At 46.5% G+C, this 18,862-nt stretch overlaps 1 long non-coding RNA gene and 1 other non-coding gene across 2 annotated transcripts in view; one reads left to right on the top strand and one right to left on the bottom strand.

Annotated features, from left to right (window-relative positions):
* Positions 1–18,862, top strand: part of LOC131480396 (uncharacterized) — a 144,488-nt gene that overhangs the window by 63,916 nt on the left and 61,710 nt on the right. The window lies entirely within an intron of this gene.
* Positions 6,933–7,039, bottom strand: LOC131480418 (U6 spliceosomal RNA). Its single transcript, XR_009245523.1, has one exon. It is a non-coding gene; the product is annotated as a U6 spliceosomal RNA (small nuclear RNA).

Here is an 18,862-nt window from a genome sequence, read left to right as displayed (position 1 = left end):
TTAATTTTGTTTGCCTCTTACCGACTTGTCTATAATGAAGTGCTTTTGAGGCCTTTTAACTGCTGCAAAGGAATGCTGTCCCTGGCGGGGAAAAGGCAATGGGGCTCGCCTGCACTGCAGCACCGGCCAGAGAGTGGCGCTGTTTGTCCATCGCAGAGGACCCGTGGTGGCATCAGGAGCTGGCGGAGCTTCTCTCCTGGGCAAAGTCAACTTTTCTCTCCACAGTCAGCCCGTTTCTAGGTCCCAGGCTCTCTCACGCTCTCCTTGCCCCTGGATTTTTCCTGCTCCCATGCTTTAAGTGGCAGTAACTTTAGGAAAGTGACTCTGGTTTATTCTCATTTGTGCTGTGAATACTTCAGGTGAACTTCTAAAACAGGAAAGTAATTTGATCTTTTTTTTTTTTTTTTGGTCTTCCATTAGCTTTTCTCTAAAAAACAGAAACCCAGTAAGTTTTTCCCCTTTGCAGGAGTCCCTGGTTGCGTGTTATTTTCTTATTTGTTTCTTTGTGGATCAATACACCAGAGGGGAAAAATGGTAAGAACTATAAAGAACACTTACCAAGTGCTTAGTCTTTTGTGTGTGTATTTTTTAAAAACTAGATTTGAGACGCTGATGTGATGGCATAGCAAGCTAATCTTCCTCCTGTGACCTGGGCATCCCATATAGGTACCTGTTCTTGTCTTGGCTGCTTCACTTCCCATCCAGCTCTTTGCTTGTGACCTGGGAAAGCAGTGGAGGATGGCCCAAAGCCTTGGGGCGCTGTATCAACATGGGAGACCCAGAAAAAACTCCTGGCTTTATATCCGTTCAGTTCTGGCCACTGTGGCCATTTGGAGAATGAACCAGCAGATGGAAGAGCTCTGTTTCTTTCTCTGTATAATCTGCCTTTCAATCAATCAATGAATCTTTCAAAATTTGGATTTATTTGTAAGGAAGAAAGAGAGAGAGAGAATGAATTCAATTACAACTGCTGGTTCACTTCCCCCAAGTGCACCTAATAGGTTGACTGGGCGGGGCCAGACCAGACCAAAGTCAGGAGCCAGGTACCCCAGGACTTTGAGTTTAAGTTCCTGTGCTTTCAGACCACTGACTTCCTGACAGTTGTTCCAGGGCCACGGAGGCAGCTGCCCACCCCTCTCCTCTCCTCGGCGTGGGAAAAAGCAGTGACAGGGCCAGCTTGCACAGGGAATCCAGATCCACGGTAGGAAGGTGGGAAGATACAGAAAAGCACAAAGAAGGAAGTAAACCCTGACTCTTCTTAGCTTAACACCTTTTATCTATTTCTCCCAAACATAGTGTCCAGCGAAAAGGCACCAAGCCTCAGGGTGTTTGCAGAACAAGAAGGCCTGGGCTCCTGCACTCCGGAGGTGCTGGTGAGGCGGGCCTCGGGCACCGACCCTGGCCCAGCCCTTGGGCTTGCCCCTTGTACAAGTCACGCTGGCCCGCTGAGGACATTCTCTGAGCTTCAAAAAATGCTTACTGTGTTGGCAAGCTCTGGAGGTGGGAAGAGAGAAGCAGAGAGGCACCAAAATAGAAATGGCTTTGTTTCTACCACTCCGCTCAACATTTTTTGTGTGTTATATTCCGTTTGTTACCAAAAATAATGTTTTCCTGCTTTGCTGTACTTGGTGAAGTACAAAAGACATTTGAAAAAAAAAAGCTCTTTTTATAGGCATCTTCACAAGCGATTGCATAAACATGCTCTGTGAGAAGTGTGTTGTTCTTTCCAAGGAGCCAACCTGACTCCCAGGATGGCCTGGAGTCCGCAGGCGGAGAGCGGGAGAGATGTGTGGGGTGTGAGGCTGTGTCTGCACAGGCTGCCCACACAGTGCCCCACACGCAGTGCCCCACACACGGGAGGGTTCATTAGTCCTGAAGGCTGCAGGGCTGAGGTCAGAATGGTGAAGTCCTCCCACGGCCCCATTGCAAAATCTGCTAGCAAGGGAGGAGGGTAGCGACAACTCCCAGTTCCTGTAAAAGTTTGCTTAGAGCGTTTTGGGTGTATTGACAGGGAATATTAAAATTTCCTCTGTTTGGGAACCAGCCTTTTTTTATTAAAAAAGGAGGGACTTAAATAAAAAAATTATTTATATTGGAAAGGCAGATGTACAGAAAGAAGGGGCAGAGAGAAGGACAGGCAGAGAGAAAGATCTTCCATTTGCTGGTTCTGGTTGCTCCCCAAGTGGCTGCAATAGCCAGAGCCGAGCTGATATGAAGCCAGGAGCCATAGGCTTCTTCCGGGTGTCCCATGTAGGTGCAGGGTTCCAAGGCTTTGAGCCATCCTCCGCTACATTCCCAGGCCACAAGCAGGGAGCTGGATGGGAAGTGGAGCAGCTGGGACACGAAACGACTCTATCATGGGAACCCTGTGTGTGCAAGGTAAGGATTTAGCCACTGAGCCATCACACTGGCCCCCAACTTTTTTTTTCTAGATTTATTGATTAGAGAGAGAGAGAGATCTTATTTCTACTGAATTCACTCCACAAGTGGCTACAAAGGCTAGGTAGAGCTGGACCAGGCCAAAACTAGGAGCTAGATCTGCTACCTAGGTGGAAGGGACCCAAGCACTTAGGCCGTCTTGTGCTGCTTTCCAAGGCACAGTAGCAGAGAACTGAATTAGAGGTGGTGCAGCTGGGATGTGAACTTACATGGATGTCATCTGATGCACGTTGTGGCTTAACACACTGAGCCATATGCTGGCCTGGAAACCATCTGCCGAAATTTTAATATAGCTTGTGAGAATTTTCTTGTTATTTGATAGTTCCTTGCAACCTCATTGCCAGTCGTGTCCAAGTGTTCCACAGACATTTCTTTTATCCCCTTTGTTAGGTGTTAGGCTTCTCTTCCCCACATCCTGGGGTTTGGTCAGTGATTGGCAGTGCTCCTGTGAATGCCCCTGGGTGCATGTCTTGGCACACAGGCATGACTATTTCCTCAGAGAAAGGCTTGTATGTAAACTTTCTGGGTTAAAGGGTGTGTGGAACACTTTTAAGGCTATAGGTATGAGTTGCCAGAATTTGCTGTTTTTAGAAATCTGCAAGAATTTCTGCCCTTGTCATTGCAGGAAGGGATGCAAATCCACATAGTCTCATTAGCATGGGATGTTTTTGTTTTTGTATTTGTTTTTAGTAGAAACTGGGCAAAGAATGTTGGGTTCAGGTTGATTTTCAGATGTCCGGTTGCATCTATTCCTGTACCACTTCCAACCTCTGGGGGGCGACATAGTCATTGTTAATGTTTATTGAGCGTTTATTTTGTGCAAAGTGCTCAAAGTCTATTGCCTCCGTGCTTTCTTTAGGAATCCTTATAGTTTCTTCACTTGCGGAGTGGGGATTGAATCAACGGATGGAAGATCTTCCTCTGTGTCTCTCCTCCTCTCTGTGTATCTGACTTTCAAAAAAAAAAGTGGAGTTTACTGTAACTCTTGATAGACACCTCTTGTCATTCAAGGAAGCAGAGTTCTATTCCTAGTTTGCCTGTGCATTTTTACCATGAACAAGTGTTCCGTTTTATGAAAATATTCTCTGGTCTTAATCAAATGATCTTTTTTGTATTTGTAAATGTGATAAAGTAGGTCATTCTCTATATACATACTCTTTCTTTAATTGGCCATTTGAAAAAAAATCATTATTCAGTTGAGAAACGGGGGAGAGAGACAAAGACAGGCATGTCTACAGAGACGGCGCTCCCCTGCTGGTTTCCTCCGCAAACGCCCATGATGGCGGAAACCAGCCGGCACACATGGCAGGAACCCAACCCTTCAGCCATCCCTGCCGCTTACCAGGGGCTGCCGTAGGACAGCTGGGCATCCAACCGGGGCACTGTGCTATGGGTTGCAGGTGTCCCAAGTGCCGGGACAAATGCCGTTTTCCCGATACCCTGAAGGCACGAGGCTGCAAGTAGCTTCGCATTTGCTTCACAACCTGAGTTGCTACGAACTTCCTCATCCCACAGTGCTGTTGCAGCAGGTGTGCGGTATTGAATCATCAGGTGCGGAGGATCGACTAGTGTAGGATAGAGTGGGTTAAGGAAGCGACACGAGTTTCAGAACTATTGGCCTCACAGGGCTGCCAGATGGCTGGGAGGAGGAAAAGGGAACTTGAAAATGTTAGAAGAAGAGAAAGAAGAATGACAGGCAGAGGAAGCCAACAAGGCCCGTATACCCTGTGTGTGTGCGGGCGGCTTTCCAGGCAGCTGAAGGGTGTTAGGGTGTTGAGAGGCTCCAGGTGTCACATTCTCGGGGCCCAGGGACGGCCCCAACCAGCTCTGCCTTTGCCACTGTGCCTCACCCATGCATGGAGCTGGCGACTACAGGGGAACCCAAATTCCTCAGAAGCACTAAAATGGTTCACTACATCAAAATATGTCAAGTAGAGTAACTACCAAGCAAAGAGGATTCTTGAGCTTTAGGTCCTGGTGCTTCAGGAACCCAGTGCTGGCGTCCACCTGCTTCTGATGAGGGCTCTCGTCGCTGACGTCGGTGTGGATGGGAGTGACAGGTGCACACGCATGAGAAAGGATCGCATCTTGAAGTAGGATACCAGATGGAGAGAGAATCACGACAGGCTCCAGCTTTTATGGCAACTTGTCCTCAAGAAATCACCTGCCACTCCCTGCTGGAGTCCAACCAGCCATGACCACTCAGCTGCACACATCAGCTCAGAATGGGAAGTTGATTGGCTGCTCTGGTTTGCCAGCACCCTTGGTTACCAGGTCGCTGGTAAGCACTCTCTTGTCTTCATCCTGGCTGCCTCTCTGCCTTGAAATGGCAAATTGTGTGGAGAAAAAGCTGACTGGATGGGAAGTCTGAACCAGGATCTGCTTTTTCCCCTCTCTGTAACCTGGCGATCTGACAGCAGCTGCCAGAGAACCCTCCAAATCTCAAATTTGCCAGTAAGCAAAATAAATATATATATAAATAAAAGAATCCATCATCAGCTCCTGGCTTCTTGACCCCATCTTGAAATGTGCTGCAAATATGCTGACACGGGGGTTGCTGTGTTTAATAGCAAGTAGCATCAGAGCCCAGCTCACACCTGGGCTGCGGGGGCCTCCGCATCAATGTGCTGCAGAACCTTCTCTGGTCTCAGACCCCCATGGCATGGGCAGAATAATAAATCTGGGTTGGGGGAAGCTGGGGAATCCTGTCTCCCTCTTCTCCTTACTGCTCTATGTCTGAAGCAATCATGATGGCAATGGCTTTACATTCTATCTCAGGCCTCCCTCCCCATAGTAAAGATCTCCCGGATGCCATTGCCTCATTTGTTTTCATCTGTGACTGATGGGCAGGCAGGTGGGGAGATTGGTTATCCAAGCAAGACTCAGGACTAGGGGAGCAGGTAGAGAAAGTTGTTTTTCCTGCCTATTACAGTCACCTGGGAAGCTTTGACGAAACACCTGCATATCACAGTAGACCAAAGGCATTTAAACATTTTCCAGGAACTGAATGGAGTGTGATTTTAAAAAAAAGTATTTATTTTTATTTGAAAGGGAGATTTGAGAGAGCGAGCGAGTGAGTGAGAGAGAGCCCTTCCATCCACTGGTTCATGCCCCAAATGGCCACAACAGCCTGAGCTGAACTGGTCTGAAGCCAGGAGCCTGAAGCTTCTGGAGCTCCCATGTGGGTGCATGAACCCAAGCCCTTGGGCTATCCTCTGTTGCATTCCCAGAGAGCTGGATGGGAAGTAAAGCAGCTGGAACATGAACCAGCTCAACCAACCCTGACTATAAATTTTAAGATTAAATGAAGTTGGAATCTCTGGGGTTGGGCCTGCTTGTCCATACTTTTAAAAACTTCTCAAGGTGATTCTGCCATGCAGTCTCGGCCATTCGTGGACTCTATTCTTGCAGCAGGCTAAGTGTCAGCATGCGCTGTATTGTCAGTGTGTGTGATACCCAGTGGAGACTGCATCCCATTGGCTCTGACTTGGGTGCTTCACTTGACTTACTATCCCAGGTTTCCTCTTTGGCCGCAGATGGGAGGAGACCTGCATTTATTGTTTGCTTACTTGATGAAAGGCATTTTATCCAGCTTAACTCATGGTGGTCTTCATAGTACCGCTATGAGGTGGGTGTAACTTTATACATGGAAAAAATGTAATACTTAGGGAAGCTAAATTGCTAAAAGCACAGGGGAAAGAATTGGAATTTGAACTTGGTTTAGAGAGCCCAATGTGACAAAATTGAAAATGTGCCTTGTTATCCATTGCATGTGATGCCAGTGGTCTCTGAGACTTTCCCTTACGGATGAAACAGAACCCGGTTACCACATTAAGGGCCAGCGCGACCTGAGGCTCTGCTAACAGCTCTATGAAAGAAATCACACCATCGAGGTAGCTGCAGTGGAGGCCTGTACTGGTTTAGTGGGTGGCTGTCTACAATCATGCTGTAGAACCTGTCTGGTTTCTGCAGAGCCGAGACTCATGGACCGAATGGAGAGATGCTTGAAAACACGCCTCTGCATCCTTCAGACTCATATTTTCCACTGTTTATACTTGTGTAAAGTGAATCACATGCTTGTAGGTAATTTGAAGAGATTTAATAGCCACATTAAAAAAGTAAAAGGGAACAGGAAATTAATTTTAGCAATAGATTCTATTTAACTAAATCTATTAAAATATTTTAATATATGATAAATATAAAACATTATTAATGGGATATTTTGTAGTCCTTTTTCATATCAAGTGCATTAATACTCACAGTACATTCCAATTCATGTATTAAAATTTTGTCAGACCTAGGTTTATATGGGTTTAATAAAATTTGCAGTTGAAAAAGTAGACTCACATACTCAAATTGACCCAAATATATTTAAAAGTTTTCCAATGACTGAATCATGTATGTGTTTAAAATGTTTTAATTGAAATAAAAAAAAAATTTTAAAAGGGCAATGCCTTAGTCACACTAACAGAATTTCTTTCCTTTTTTTTTTTTTAAATATGGAACGCTTCACAAATTTGCGTGTCATCCTTGCGCAGGGGCCATGCTAATCTTCTCTGTATCGTTCCAATTTTACTATGTGTGCTGCCGAAGCCAGCACACTAACAGAATTTCAAATCCTCTATACCCACATATCCTTGAGCCTACCAAGTGAACAATGAAGCCCTATATTTTGAGAAAAGATTCTGATTTTAGTCATATCTCTTTGGGAATAACTGCATTTTTCTTAAAAAATATTTATTGGAAAGGCAGAATTATACACAGAGAGGTGACACATATACACATGGCACACACAGAGACACAGGGAAAGATATTCCATCTACTAGTTCACTCCACAAATGGCTACCCTTTCCAAGGCAGGGCTGGAGCAGGTGAAATCCAGGAGTGTAAAACTCCATGAGGATCTCCCACATAGGTGCAGAGGTCCAAGCCCTTGGGTCATTTTCCATTGCTTCCCCAGGCCACATGAACAGGGAGTTAGATTACAAATAAAGCAGCTGGGACTCAAACATGCACTGCAGGTTGTGGCTTAACCCCTTTTCAACAATGTTAGCCCCTGTTTTTTTTTTTTTTTTTAAATAATCTTGTCTTGGAGATAGCATGTAGAAGTTCTTTTGTTATAATAAGTTTTATTACGGAGAACACAGATACAGTATAAGAGTTGTGTCAACCAACAAGCAAGTTAATACTAATTATACCACCAGGTTCTGAAGAAATGATCATCATATGGGTGTGCAGACTCCAGGGGCACATTATGAATTAGGCTTTGTCCAGGATTCCATTTACCATCTAGCTCTCATGGAACCTTCCTAGAACAGGTCTCTGAATGTGAGTGCCAGTTCGGATCCTGCTTGTCACAGCCCTCAAAATGTTTGGATATCCTCCTCCCTCAGTTTAGTTGATGGAGTAATTGGTCCAAATTCAGTATGGAGGAAGAAGTGGGGCACTTGGAAGCAGGTATATCCATTGTAGCATTGTAGAGTCCTTTCTCCCAGAGAACCCGACATCTTTAGTTAATGGGCTGTGGGAAATCAGTTTGGGCAAGTGATCATGCTATTGGAATAACCGTCCTTAGTCTCCTGATCCATGATTTCTTTAGTTTGGATGGACCGAGTAGCACCTTCTTGGCTACCTTTCTCTTTTGACCCTCATGATTGATAAAAACAACTGCATGACCTCCCTGTTGGTCTGCTTCCTCCATTAAAATCCTCCTGCTCATATGACAATTGAATCGAACGGGTGCCTAATAATTCTACATGGCCAATTGCCTGTATTGTTAAGGAGTCTTTTCATCACATTATTGTCAGGAAGCCTAGTTGTTTTGAAAAATTATGTTTAAATTAGAAAGGGGTGAGGGAGAAATATAGATAGAGATCTCTGCTGGTTCACTCCCGAAACACTTAACAGCAATCAAGGTGAAGCCAGGCTGAAATCAGGAGTCTTGAACTCCATCTCGTCCTCTCACATGGGTGGAAGGGACTCAACTACTAGAGCCATTTTCTGCTCCCTCTCAGGATGGACATCAACAAGAAGCTGGGTGGGAAGTGGTGGAACCAGAACCCAAACTAGGCACTTCCGTTTAGTGTATGGGTGTGCCAAGTGATAGCTTAACACTGTGCCAAATGCCTGCCCTGGGAACCTACCTTGGTAGTAATTTTTCCTCCTGTCAGCCTTGACCTAGAAAGGGAAGTCACCACTGATGCCCTTCTCGCCAACACATTCTTTATGTCTTCTCTTGAAACATTCCCATCTTTCAGACTGTTTTTCTGGTTTGTTTTAGTATATTCATTCTAGCATCTTTGCTTCTCAGGATTTTAGTTCCTTCTTCCACGATTAGATCCAGCAACTCCTAACATTAACCTCTCCCTCACTGTGAATGCTGGCTTTTCTTCTGTAGGAGCCCTTGAAATTTGAGTTTGCACCATTGGCTGGGGTTCTTGCCAAGATAGTAAATCTCCCTGCCACTGGAGAGGATTATTGAGTTGATAAATTCCTACTTATTCAACCTTATATTTCAGTCTTAAAATATAATTCCTTGTGTAGGTAGCCAGTTCTGCTGGTCCATGCTTGGAAAATCCCAAGTTCCTGAAGGGTGTGCTTCCTCTTTGCTCCTTTATTAGCTGCAATGGGCAGGGTTCTGTTGTAACTTAAGTTACCCTAATCATAGAACTAATGACAAAGAAGAGAGGTGGAGGCTCATCTTGGGCAGGGATGCTTGTGACCTCACTGGGAGAAGATTTGTGTTATCTTCATTCCATGATACAGCAAACCTTATTCTCAATAGGAAGGAAGACCACTTCTGCAGGAATATTTGGAAAATTTTGGGAGGGAGGAGTCATCCAGCTGTTTCTATCCCCTGTTGGGATATCATTTTATTCTGACTATGGCCTTGACCTTGGGAGAGCAGAATTTACACTTTGGACTATAGCTGTATTTATGCCTTGGCCTTAATCCTTAGCTTTCTTTGTTCTCCCATTGTAGGAGAGGACAGCTTTTTTCTGCAGTGTCTGGGATGTCTTGATTTTCACATCTAACTTTCATTTGAGATTGGCCTTCTCAGTTTTTTCCTACCCTCTTTTTCGTAGTACTGTTGAAGCTTGCTGATATATCTGCTTCTTTGTCCCTTTGTCCCAGCAAATGGTTCCTTTCCATGAGTCCTCAGACGCATCCCAGGGCTCCAGCAGCAGCTGCCTTTACAACTAAACAGGGTACTGCATTGTGCCAAGGATTCACAATGCCCTAGCTTTCCCCGGTGACTGTGGGGTCTCATAGGCAGCCAGGCAGGAAAGGATGCAGCCCCACAGCCCCAGTTATTCCCCCTGCTTTCTCTTACCACTTGGAGTAATAACTGTTATAGGATGGCCTCCCTGCGGAGGAGCGTAGAGGTGCATATTAGCATGGAGGTTAGCATGGGGGGGGGGGTTATTATGGAAGGCACTGGAGGAAAGGTGGGGAGGAAGCGGAAGCATGCACAGAAATATGATACGGGCTCCGAGGGTTAATGTGACCCGTCAGAGTTACCCAGAACTGGAACAAAATGGCTGGGCCTTTTGTACACCTGCCTTTCCCGGTAACTAGAGGAAGAGCATGTATCTGAAGGGCTTGGGATTGGACTTGGTTAACAGCAGTCCTAGTGCTAAGTCATTGAAAGGGATTGTGGGTGATGCAACTCAATGTTTAACACAGTATCCCATCCAGAAATTCTTTATATATATATATATATACATACACACACACATACATATATATATACACATACACATGTACATACATATATATATATATATATATATACACATAATTATTATCACTTTATGATACAGTTCCATAGGCCTTGGGATTTTCCTTACGCCCACCCCAAGTATCCTTCCCGCCAATGAGTTCCCCTATATTATTACTATAGTATAGTTCTTTATAAATAGTTATATGTCCATCATTGTGGGCATGGACAATGGCAGAGAGTCCAGCATCCTATTGTCAAGATATAGTTAACAGTTTCATTGGGAGTCCATCTTTGATCTAGAAGTAGAGATGCATACTGCATTGTATCCTCACATCTGGATATGATAATCATTATACAGTTACTCTACATCCCGTTAAATGAAAAGCCACAATACAAAATCAACAACAGGAAGAAAAAAAGAAATTTACAATGCCATGAAATTCTCAAGGGGTTTTGATAGTTCAACAGTCCTGAGTTGCTGTTAATCCCATCATTCCAATCATGATGAAATCTCTCCAGAATCCACTGCTATGGTCCACCTTAGAGTCTCCATCTGCCCAGATCAATTTGTTCTGTCCTCCAACCTCTGCCATGGTACCAGGCATCCTCTGGAGACTCCAATGTGCTGCCATATCCTCTATGTACTTTTGAGCCACTGAGGAGGCCCAGCTCTGACACATGCCATGGAACCTTCTATTCTCTCCATGGTTGAGGTTCTGAGTCCAGCGATTCAGTTGGTAGGGAATCGCCAAAGAAACCTCATCTGAGGTGATCCCAGACCTGATTCTTGTGTGTTTTCACCAATACATGGCCTGGCACAGTCCATCACCAAAATCAGCCTACGTACATACTAGTTGTTGCAATTGCTGGGTCAATTCTGTCTCCAGTCCCATGTTTTACACAAACCAAGGGTGATGGAGTCCAGCCTGATCCTGCCCACCACATACTTGGCCTCTATGCAAACCAGTGGGAGTTGCAGCCTAGTTGGAGAGACTGTACTAACCCCCACCTGGCCAGCCCTCTACCCTGGTTCCCATGCATACAGGTATGTACAGCTGACTGGTCCCATCTGTCCCAAATCTCAATCAACTTTTGTACTTGTCAGTGGGCATTGATGCCCAGTTCATTCCAACCAGCCCTACTATCCAGTCCACACTTGTGCCAGCAGGTGCCACCACCTGTCTAGCCATGCCTGCGCCTGACGAATTTATCCTCCGTGTTAGCATCTGTCAAGTGATGCTGCAGCAAAGCCCAACCCACCCACACCCACTTTGGCTTATGTATGTACCAGAAGGTACAGTCAACCTGGCTTTTCCCTGATCCAGCTCATATGTAGGCCATCAGATGTTGTGGCCATACGCAGCCTGGTCTCTCTCCATCCCAGCTCTTATGCTCACCAGTGGGAGCAGTGGCCCAGTAGGGGGGGCCTCTGCAGCTCTGCTGACCCCGGGTTCTTCCCCGCCCTCCTGCCCCAGGTTTTACATATGCCGGTTGGGTGCTGCGGCCCAGTCTGGCACAGCCTGCCTCACTTTTGCGTTTGCTAGTGGGTGTGGTAGCCTGGCTGGGCCTGACTCACCCCCAATTTCAGCTCACACTGGTGGGGGCTACTGCCTTGCCCAGCCCTGCCAGCCCCCAGTCCTGACCCTAATGTGGACTGGCTGGTATTGCATCCCAACCTGGCATAACCCACACTCCATTCTAGCACTCAAATTCACGAGTGGGTGATATGAACTGACACAGCCTGCTCTGCCCCTGACCTGCATCAAAATGTATGCCGACGGGTACCATTTCCTGGCCTAGTCTGGGCTGCTGCCTGTCTTGCAGTATGTTCCAACAGAGGAATTACCCAAGCTCCTCCATCAGGATCTCTCCCAATGCCGGATCTCATACACATTAATGGGTCCATGGGCCAGCCCTACTTAGTCTACCTCCTGTCCCACAGGAAGAGTGGCCTTTCCTCACTGGTCCTTACCCAATCTGGTTCTTGTTGTTGGCTGTATAGCCCAGCCAAGCCTGGTCCGCACCCAGACACAGCTCACACATGGCTCAGCAGGGACAGAGACCTAGCCTATCCTGTTTTACACCTACCCTGGTTCTCACGAGCACCAGTGGGTGCTGGAGTCTAGCCCAGTCCTGCGCCTTCCAGACTCAGCCCACACACATGCTGAGGGATCCTGCAGCCCCCCTCCTGGCCCTCATGCTCACTAATGGGAACAATAATCCAGCCAGGTGTCTGTTTGCTCCCCAACCAGGTCTGTTCCCAACCACAGATCTTGTGTGTGCCAGTGGTTGCTCTGACCTGGCCTGGCCTGGTGCCTTACCTGTTTTAGCCTTTGCCTTTGGATGCTGCAACCTGCCCTGGCTTAGCCAGCTTCCAGTCCCAACTCTTGCTGGCGGGTGCTGCAGCCCATCCCTGGCTCATGTAAACCAGTAGGTGTGATACCGTAGCCTGGCATGACCTGTACTCCAGCCTGGTTTCTGCATTCACCAGTAGGTTAAGGTTTGCTCATCCTTATCCAGTCCAACGCCTTCCAAAACCAGCCCATACACTTGTTACCTTGCCCAGCTAGTCTGACCCCTAGGTCTGGACCATGTGCTCACCAGTGGGAGCTATGGCTGCATAGGGGAGTTTCCCAGGTTCCCCCACTCAGCCTACTCCCAGACCCAGATCTCACATATACCAGCAGGTGCTAGGCTCTTGCTCGGCATAGCCTGCCCCTCTGTCTTGGCCTTTGTGTGAGCTGGTGGACATTGCAGGCTGGCCCGTCCCACACTCTGTTTTAGGATGCACATGCAGGTGCTGCAACTTGGACCTGCCCAGCTTATTGTAGGCCCCAGTACCAGTGAGTGTTGGTGGGTTCCATGTTCACACCTATTCAGCCCATTACACCCCAACTCTTGAGCTAATCAGTGGGACTTGTATTTCCACAGGCTTGGGCCCACTTATCCCCTGTGGAATCTACCGCTGGACCTGGTTCTCTCACATGCTGGTTAGTGTCATGGCCTTGCCTGATGTGGCCTGTCTCCTGTTCTGACACTCAGTTAGGTACTGGGATCTAGCTCTGCTGGATAGGCCCCTAGCCGTAGCTTTCATGTGGGCTGGCATATGGAATCAGCAAAGCTCTGAGCTAGCAAGCCCATCTCAGGACTCCTATGTGGCAAATCAGTCTCAACCATGCAGATCTTCAGGTCTCTCCCCTCCAACGACCAGGTCTTAGTCCCCTCACTTACGTGCAAGTACAGTGGCCCTGTTGTTGGGTGTCCCTCAGGATTCATTCCTCACCTACATGTACTGTGGCCTTATCCATGGATGTCCCTAGGCTCCCCCAAGTTCCCAGAGCTCAGCGACAGGCGGCCAGCGAGCAGAGCCTGGCACCGATTGGTGCTCTGGCTGCCTTTGCCAAGATGGCCCCAGCTGCTCCGAAGCAGCCAGGCTAGGCCACACCCTCCCGCCCTGACCAGCAAAAGTGGCTGATGGGGTGAGGAGTCCTATCTGCACACTCAGGCCTCCAAGCCCTCCAAGCCAGAGTCAAGATGGCCCCTGCTGCTCCTAAGCAGCCAGGCTAAGCCACCTAGAAGTGGCTGATGGGGTTAGGGGTCCTGTTTGTGCACTCAGCCTTTCAAGCCCTCCGAACCCCAGAAATTCTTAAATTGTTTTAAATGAGGAGCTGCGGTATGTCTCTTTACATAGCTTATTGGATTAAGTGACTCCTGGGATTAGGATTGATTACCTGTTCTCTGTTTCCAACTAAACTGTGAGTTCTTTGAGGTGAGAGTCTTTGTCTTATGTTTTCTGTATCTTGAGTCAATGGCTAAATGTCTAGTTTCAGCTGCATAGAAGACATTTAAGGCTTGACCGTTGCTGAAGGTTTAATAATTGAAATCTGAGATGGTCAGATAGACTTTTGAGAGTGGAGTCATTGATCAGAAGAATCCAAGCTAATGGCTAGCATGCTGTTCTTTGCTGACAATCATGGTAAATTAATTCAGCAAATCTGAATGAGCAGTCGCTAAGTGCCAGGAATTAGTACGGGTGTTAGGAGAAATTTAGTGATGAATAAAGCACCATACTTTTCCTCAGCATAGTGACAACACTGAGGAATAGAATTCAAAGGGAATTGGAAATGTAACAGAGCATACGCTGGGACTCACATGCTTGAGCTTTTGGTTGGGCGTTTCTGGGTTGATCTTTATAGTTTTTTTTTTTTTTTTTTTTTTAGATTTTATTTATTGGAAAGTCAGATATACAGAGAGGAAGAGAGAGAGGAAGATCCTCCTTCTGATGATTCACTCCCCAAGTGAGCACAACAGCTGGTGCTGCGCCAATCTGAAGCCAGGAGCCAGGAACTTCCTCCAGGTCTCCCATGCTGGTGCAGGGTCCCAAGGCTTTGGGCTATCCTCGACTGCTTTCCCAGGCCACAAGCAGGGAGCTGGATGGGAAGTGGAGCTGCCGGGATTAGAACTGACGCCCATATGGGATCCCGGGGCATTCAAGGTGAGGACTTTAGCCACTAGGTCATTGCTCCAGGCCCAATCTTTACAGTTCTAACCGTGTCAGATCAGGCCATGCAGGCATGGTAGGATGGACCAAAGTCAGTGTGGCAGTTATGTTTAGTTGAGAAATGAGAGACGGTAGAGAAGAATTCGTTTCACCTAGCTGGTGTCTTTTTCACTTGCGCAAGAAGAATCTGTGCAGTCTCAGCCTATAGAACAATGATGGTGGTAAGTGTCAGTATCCTGCATGCAGCATAGCATTTGTGCATAATGATTTACACCTGTGAGGTTCAGTATTATAGTCACTAGCTACACAGGGCTACCGAGACGTAAATTAAAATTAAATAAAATTACAGATTCAAGTGGACACTAGAGTCATGTAAACAAATGGCCACCTTGTTGAACAGTACAAACTTTATAACCTTCTCATTTCTGCAGATTTTATTCAATGTCAGTGGTGGTTATTACCAACTGACAGAATGTTAGAGCAGAAATTATCTTTGTTGTTTATTAAATGTGGACTCAGGCCTTTAAAGCTAGTAGGATTTGCATCATTTGTGTCTCAATCCAATGATTCCTTTGTGGGTTTCTTGGAGTTCAGAAGCTTGTGGGATCCTGTTTTGTAACCCAGGGTATGATGTACAATAGTAGTTATCCATTCATTCATCTATCCTTCTGTCCATCCACCATCCGTCCATTTTTCCTCTCATCTGACAGCACACTCTTTTCCTTATATCTGTACTGGTGGCTGGAACTATATCAGTTCATGAGACACAAATCCTGGTGGGAAGATTGCTCACCCCTCAATAGAAGGCAGAGATATGTGATGCGGTGTGGTTAGTGCCATGGTTGAAGTAGGAGCAAAGGGCATATAACGACGAGAGGTAAAATGAATTCTGCTAGAGACCTTGTAACAGGAATTAAATAGAAAATGGCTTTAAAATTGGGTCCTGCAGGATGGACAGGAGTTGATTGGGCAAGTAAATGGCCTTCTAGCAGAGGGAGCATCGTAGGTCACAGAGTGAGGATAGGAAAGTGCACTGACCTTGTGGATAGTGCAACACCTGCCCATGTGGCTCTAGAGTGGCCGGGGGAGGGCCGGAGTGGGGGAGCCATGGCAGGAGGCGTGCACAGACCATCATGGAAGAACTGTTTTCAGGCTGAGTCTGGGCTTCATTTTGCAGGAAATAGAAGCCTTTGGAAGTGAGCAGGGGGGCAGGATGGGATTGGATCTGCACTCTAAATTCATCAGTTCACTGGAGTGTGGAGAATAGAAAACTACTTGATTCAGCTGCTTGGATTTGTCTCTGATGGGAATAAAACCTCCAGAACTTAACCAACAGTGACGTTGCTGCTTTCTTCTCAGAGTTTCGTTACCATCCCTCCAATGCAAAAACATTGTTAACATTTCTAGGTACTCTACTGCTCCTCTGTCTGACCTCAGTCCTTACATGACTTTCCCTCCAGCCTCCCACGAAACACATTTTTATCCAGCATCTGGACACACAGTGGATGGAGAGAGTGTGGGGAGTGCAGGGGTGCTCCTGTCGCCGCCCGAGCTCCTCAGGGCCTCTGTGTTATCTCTGGTGTCCTCTGTGTGACTTCACTGAGAAATGCAGCAGCTGCTGCTGCTTCCCTGGCTGACTCGGGGGTGATGGAGGCCCGTCCTCACTCCTGGTGGCAGAGCACTGAAGTTCTGAGCAGACAGAGCCTTCCCTCGACTTGATTTTCTCTCAATAAAACTGGAAGAATGGAGCTGCGAGGGACTTAGAACCATGTATGCAGTGGAAATAAAAAAAGTTGGGCTGTGTCCCCATTCCTTTTTTCTGAGGAGAGAATGCTTTGTTGGGCTAAACAGTTTGTCGGACTAAAAGCTATGACAATATGCAATTAATAGTGAGTTGCTTTGTAACAGATAATAGTCAAAACATCTTGAAGCCCATTCACACAGGCAACTCTGAAGGAAGCCTCTGCTGTCCACACACACAGTGAACACTGTCATTAAGCCCTCCCAGGATGACAGCAGCTATAGTTCATTATCCTGGGTGGTGCTACTCTATTCTTTCAGTTTTCTTTGGGGAAAAAAGTGTCTTTTAAAGCTTAATTTGCAACACCACACAGGCAAATAAACGAGAAGGGATGTGGTCTGGTGATTCGGAAAGGAACCCAAAGTATGAGGGCCTGTGCTCAATTTCTGACAGCAGATTGATTTGTCTAAAAATAACTTCCTCCCTCGTTCTTGCCCCCATCCCTTCCCTTGGCCAGATGAGCATGAGCATTTCTCACCAGACTGTTCTGTGCAGAATTAAGTTAAATCTGTACCCATGGGTAGATATGCTCAAACACATCTCTTACAGCCTTATTTCTTTCAATAGTATTTGTTTTCACTTTATTTGAAAGGTAGACACACACAGTGAAAGCAAGGACTAACAGAACTACAGAGAGAGGGAGGGAGAGAGGTGGGAAAGAGGGGAAAAGAGAAAGAGGGAGAAAAAGAGGAAGAGAGAGAAAGAGGAAGAGGGAGGGAGACTTAAAGACGGGGAGAAAGAGAGGAAGAGAGAGGGAGAGAGAGCTCATGCATCCATTGGCTTACTCCAAGAATAACTGCAAGTAGCAAGGACTGGACCAGGCTGAAACCAGAAACCTGGAGCTTCATATGGGTCTCCCTTATGGAGGGTAGGAACCTGTGTGCTGGAGCCATCACCTGCTGGTTCCCAGGGTGTACATTAGCAAGAAGCTGGATCGGATGTGGAACTTTCCAAACACAGGATGTGGTATCCCAAGCAACATCGTATTATTTTAAATTATTTTTTATTGTTTTCCATGATAGGTATAAGGATTCTGCCCTTTCCCTCCCCTTTCTCCCTCCCCATTTCCCCTCTCATGATTTCCATCCATATTACTATGGTAACATAGTTCTTCAGGAACAGTTACAAGTCTGACATTCTGCTATTCCAGTGTATCACCGCATTGCAGGTATGGAAGAGGAACATCTAGTATCATACTCTGAAGGCATATTTAACTGTTTCACTGGGAGTGCTCTTTTTTGTTTGGAGTAGTGATGTTTAGTTCAATGTAGCTCCAGTTCCCAGTATCCCAAGCAACATCATCTTAAGCACTGCACTAAATGCCTGTGCTTCGACACTTATTTTTGCACAAATATGTTTTTATGAATAAAAACAGACCTAGTCTTTTCATTTCAATCAACATCAGATTTTTCCATGACGGCTCTTCTTCCTATAAATAAAACCTACTTCGTTAGGGTAGTCGTGTGCCAAGTTAATGTTCTCCCCATTCCTGGCATAAGTTTCTCTACTTGGCTGGTGGTTAAATGACTCAATTCTGGCCTGTGAGATGTGAGGACATTCTGCTGGGCTGCTAGATACTCTTGTGGATAGAACTACCAGACACTGTTGCTTCCTGAGAAACGGGTAGATTTAGTGTTTGCATGTGTTTTGTTCTCTGTCTTTTCTTGTTCCTCCTACTTCCCACCTGGACTGTGAATGAGATGCCCAGGGTGAGGTGGCCAACTGGTAGTGCTATGGTAGGTGCTGGGATATAGAAAGTAAGAGGACTGGGCCCGGTGGCGTGGCCTAGCAGCCTAAGTCCTCGCCTTGAACGCCCCGGGATCCCATATGGGCGCCGGTTCTAATCCCGGCAGCTCCACTTCCCATCCAGCTCCCTGCTTGTGGCCTGGGAAAGCAGTTGAGGACGGCCTAATGCATTGGGACCCTGCACCCGCGTGGGAGACCCGGAAGAGGTTCCTGGTTCCCGGCATCGGATCGGCGCACACCGGCCCGTTGCGGCTCACTTAGGGAGTGAATCATTGGACAGAAGATCTTCCTCTCTGTCTCTCCGCCTCTCTGTATATCTGACTTTGCAATAAAATAAATCTTTAAAAGAAAAAAAAAGAGGACTTTGGTGGCACTGCATTTCCAGTCCAGTAGAAGATACAAACATGTCAGTGTGAAATTATAATCCACTATCCTGACCACTACAATCAAGATGCAAAATATGGTACTAACTTGAAGCATGAAAAAAGAAATGAACCCCCCAATTATATGAAATCCCCAAATTATAAAGTCAATGACTATGGCTAGAATACTATTCTCTCCAATCTAATTCCTGTGGCTACACAACCTGGAATAAAGTGTGGTCAACTACTTACTTGGACCTGGAACAGGCACTGGGAGCAGACACTGTCTC

This window comes from Ochotona princeps, chromosome 5 (assembly GCF_030435755.1).
Source record: "Ochotona princeps isolate mOchPri1 chromosome 5, mOchPri1.hap1, whole genome shotgun sequence".
In the NCBI taxonomy this organism is placed as follows: domain Eukaryota; kingdom Metazoa; phylum Chordata; class Mammalia; order Lagomorpha; family Ochotonidae; genus Ochotona; species Ochotona princeps.
The sequence above is the reverse complement of the archived record's forward strand: the minus strand, read 5'-3'. Positions and strand labels throughout refer to the sequence as shown.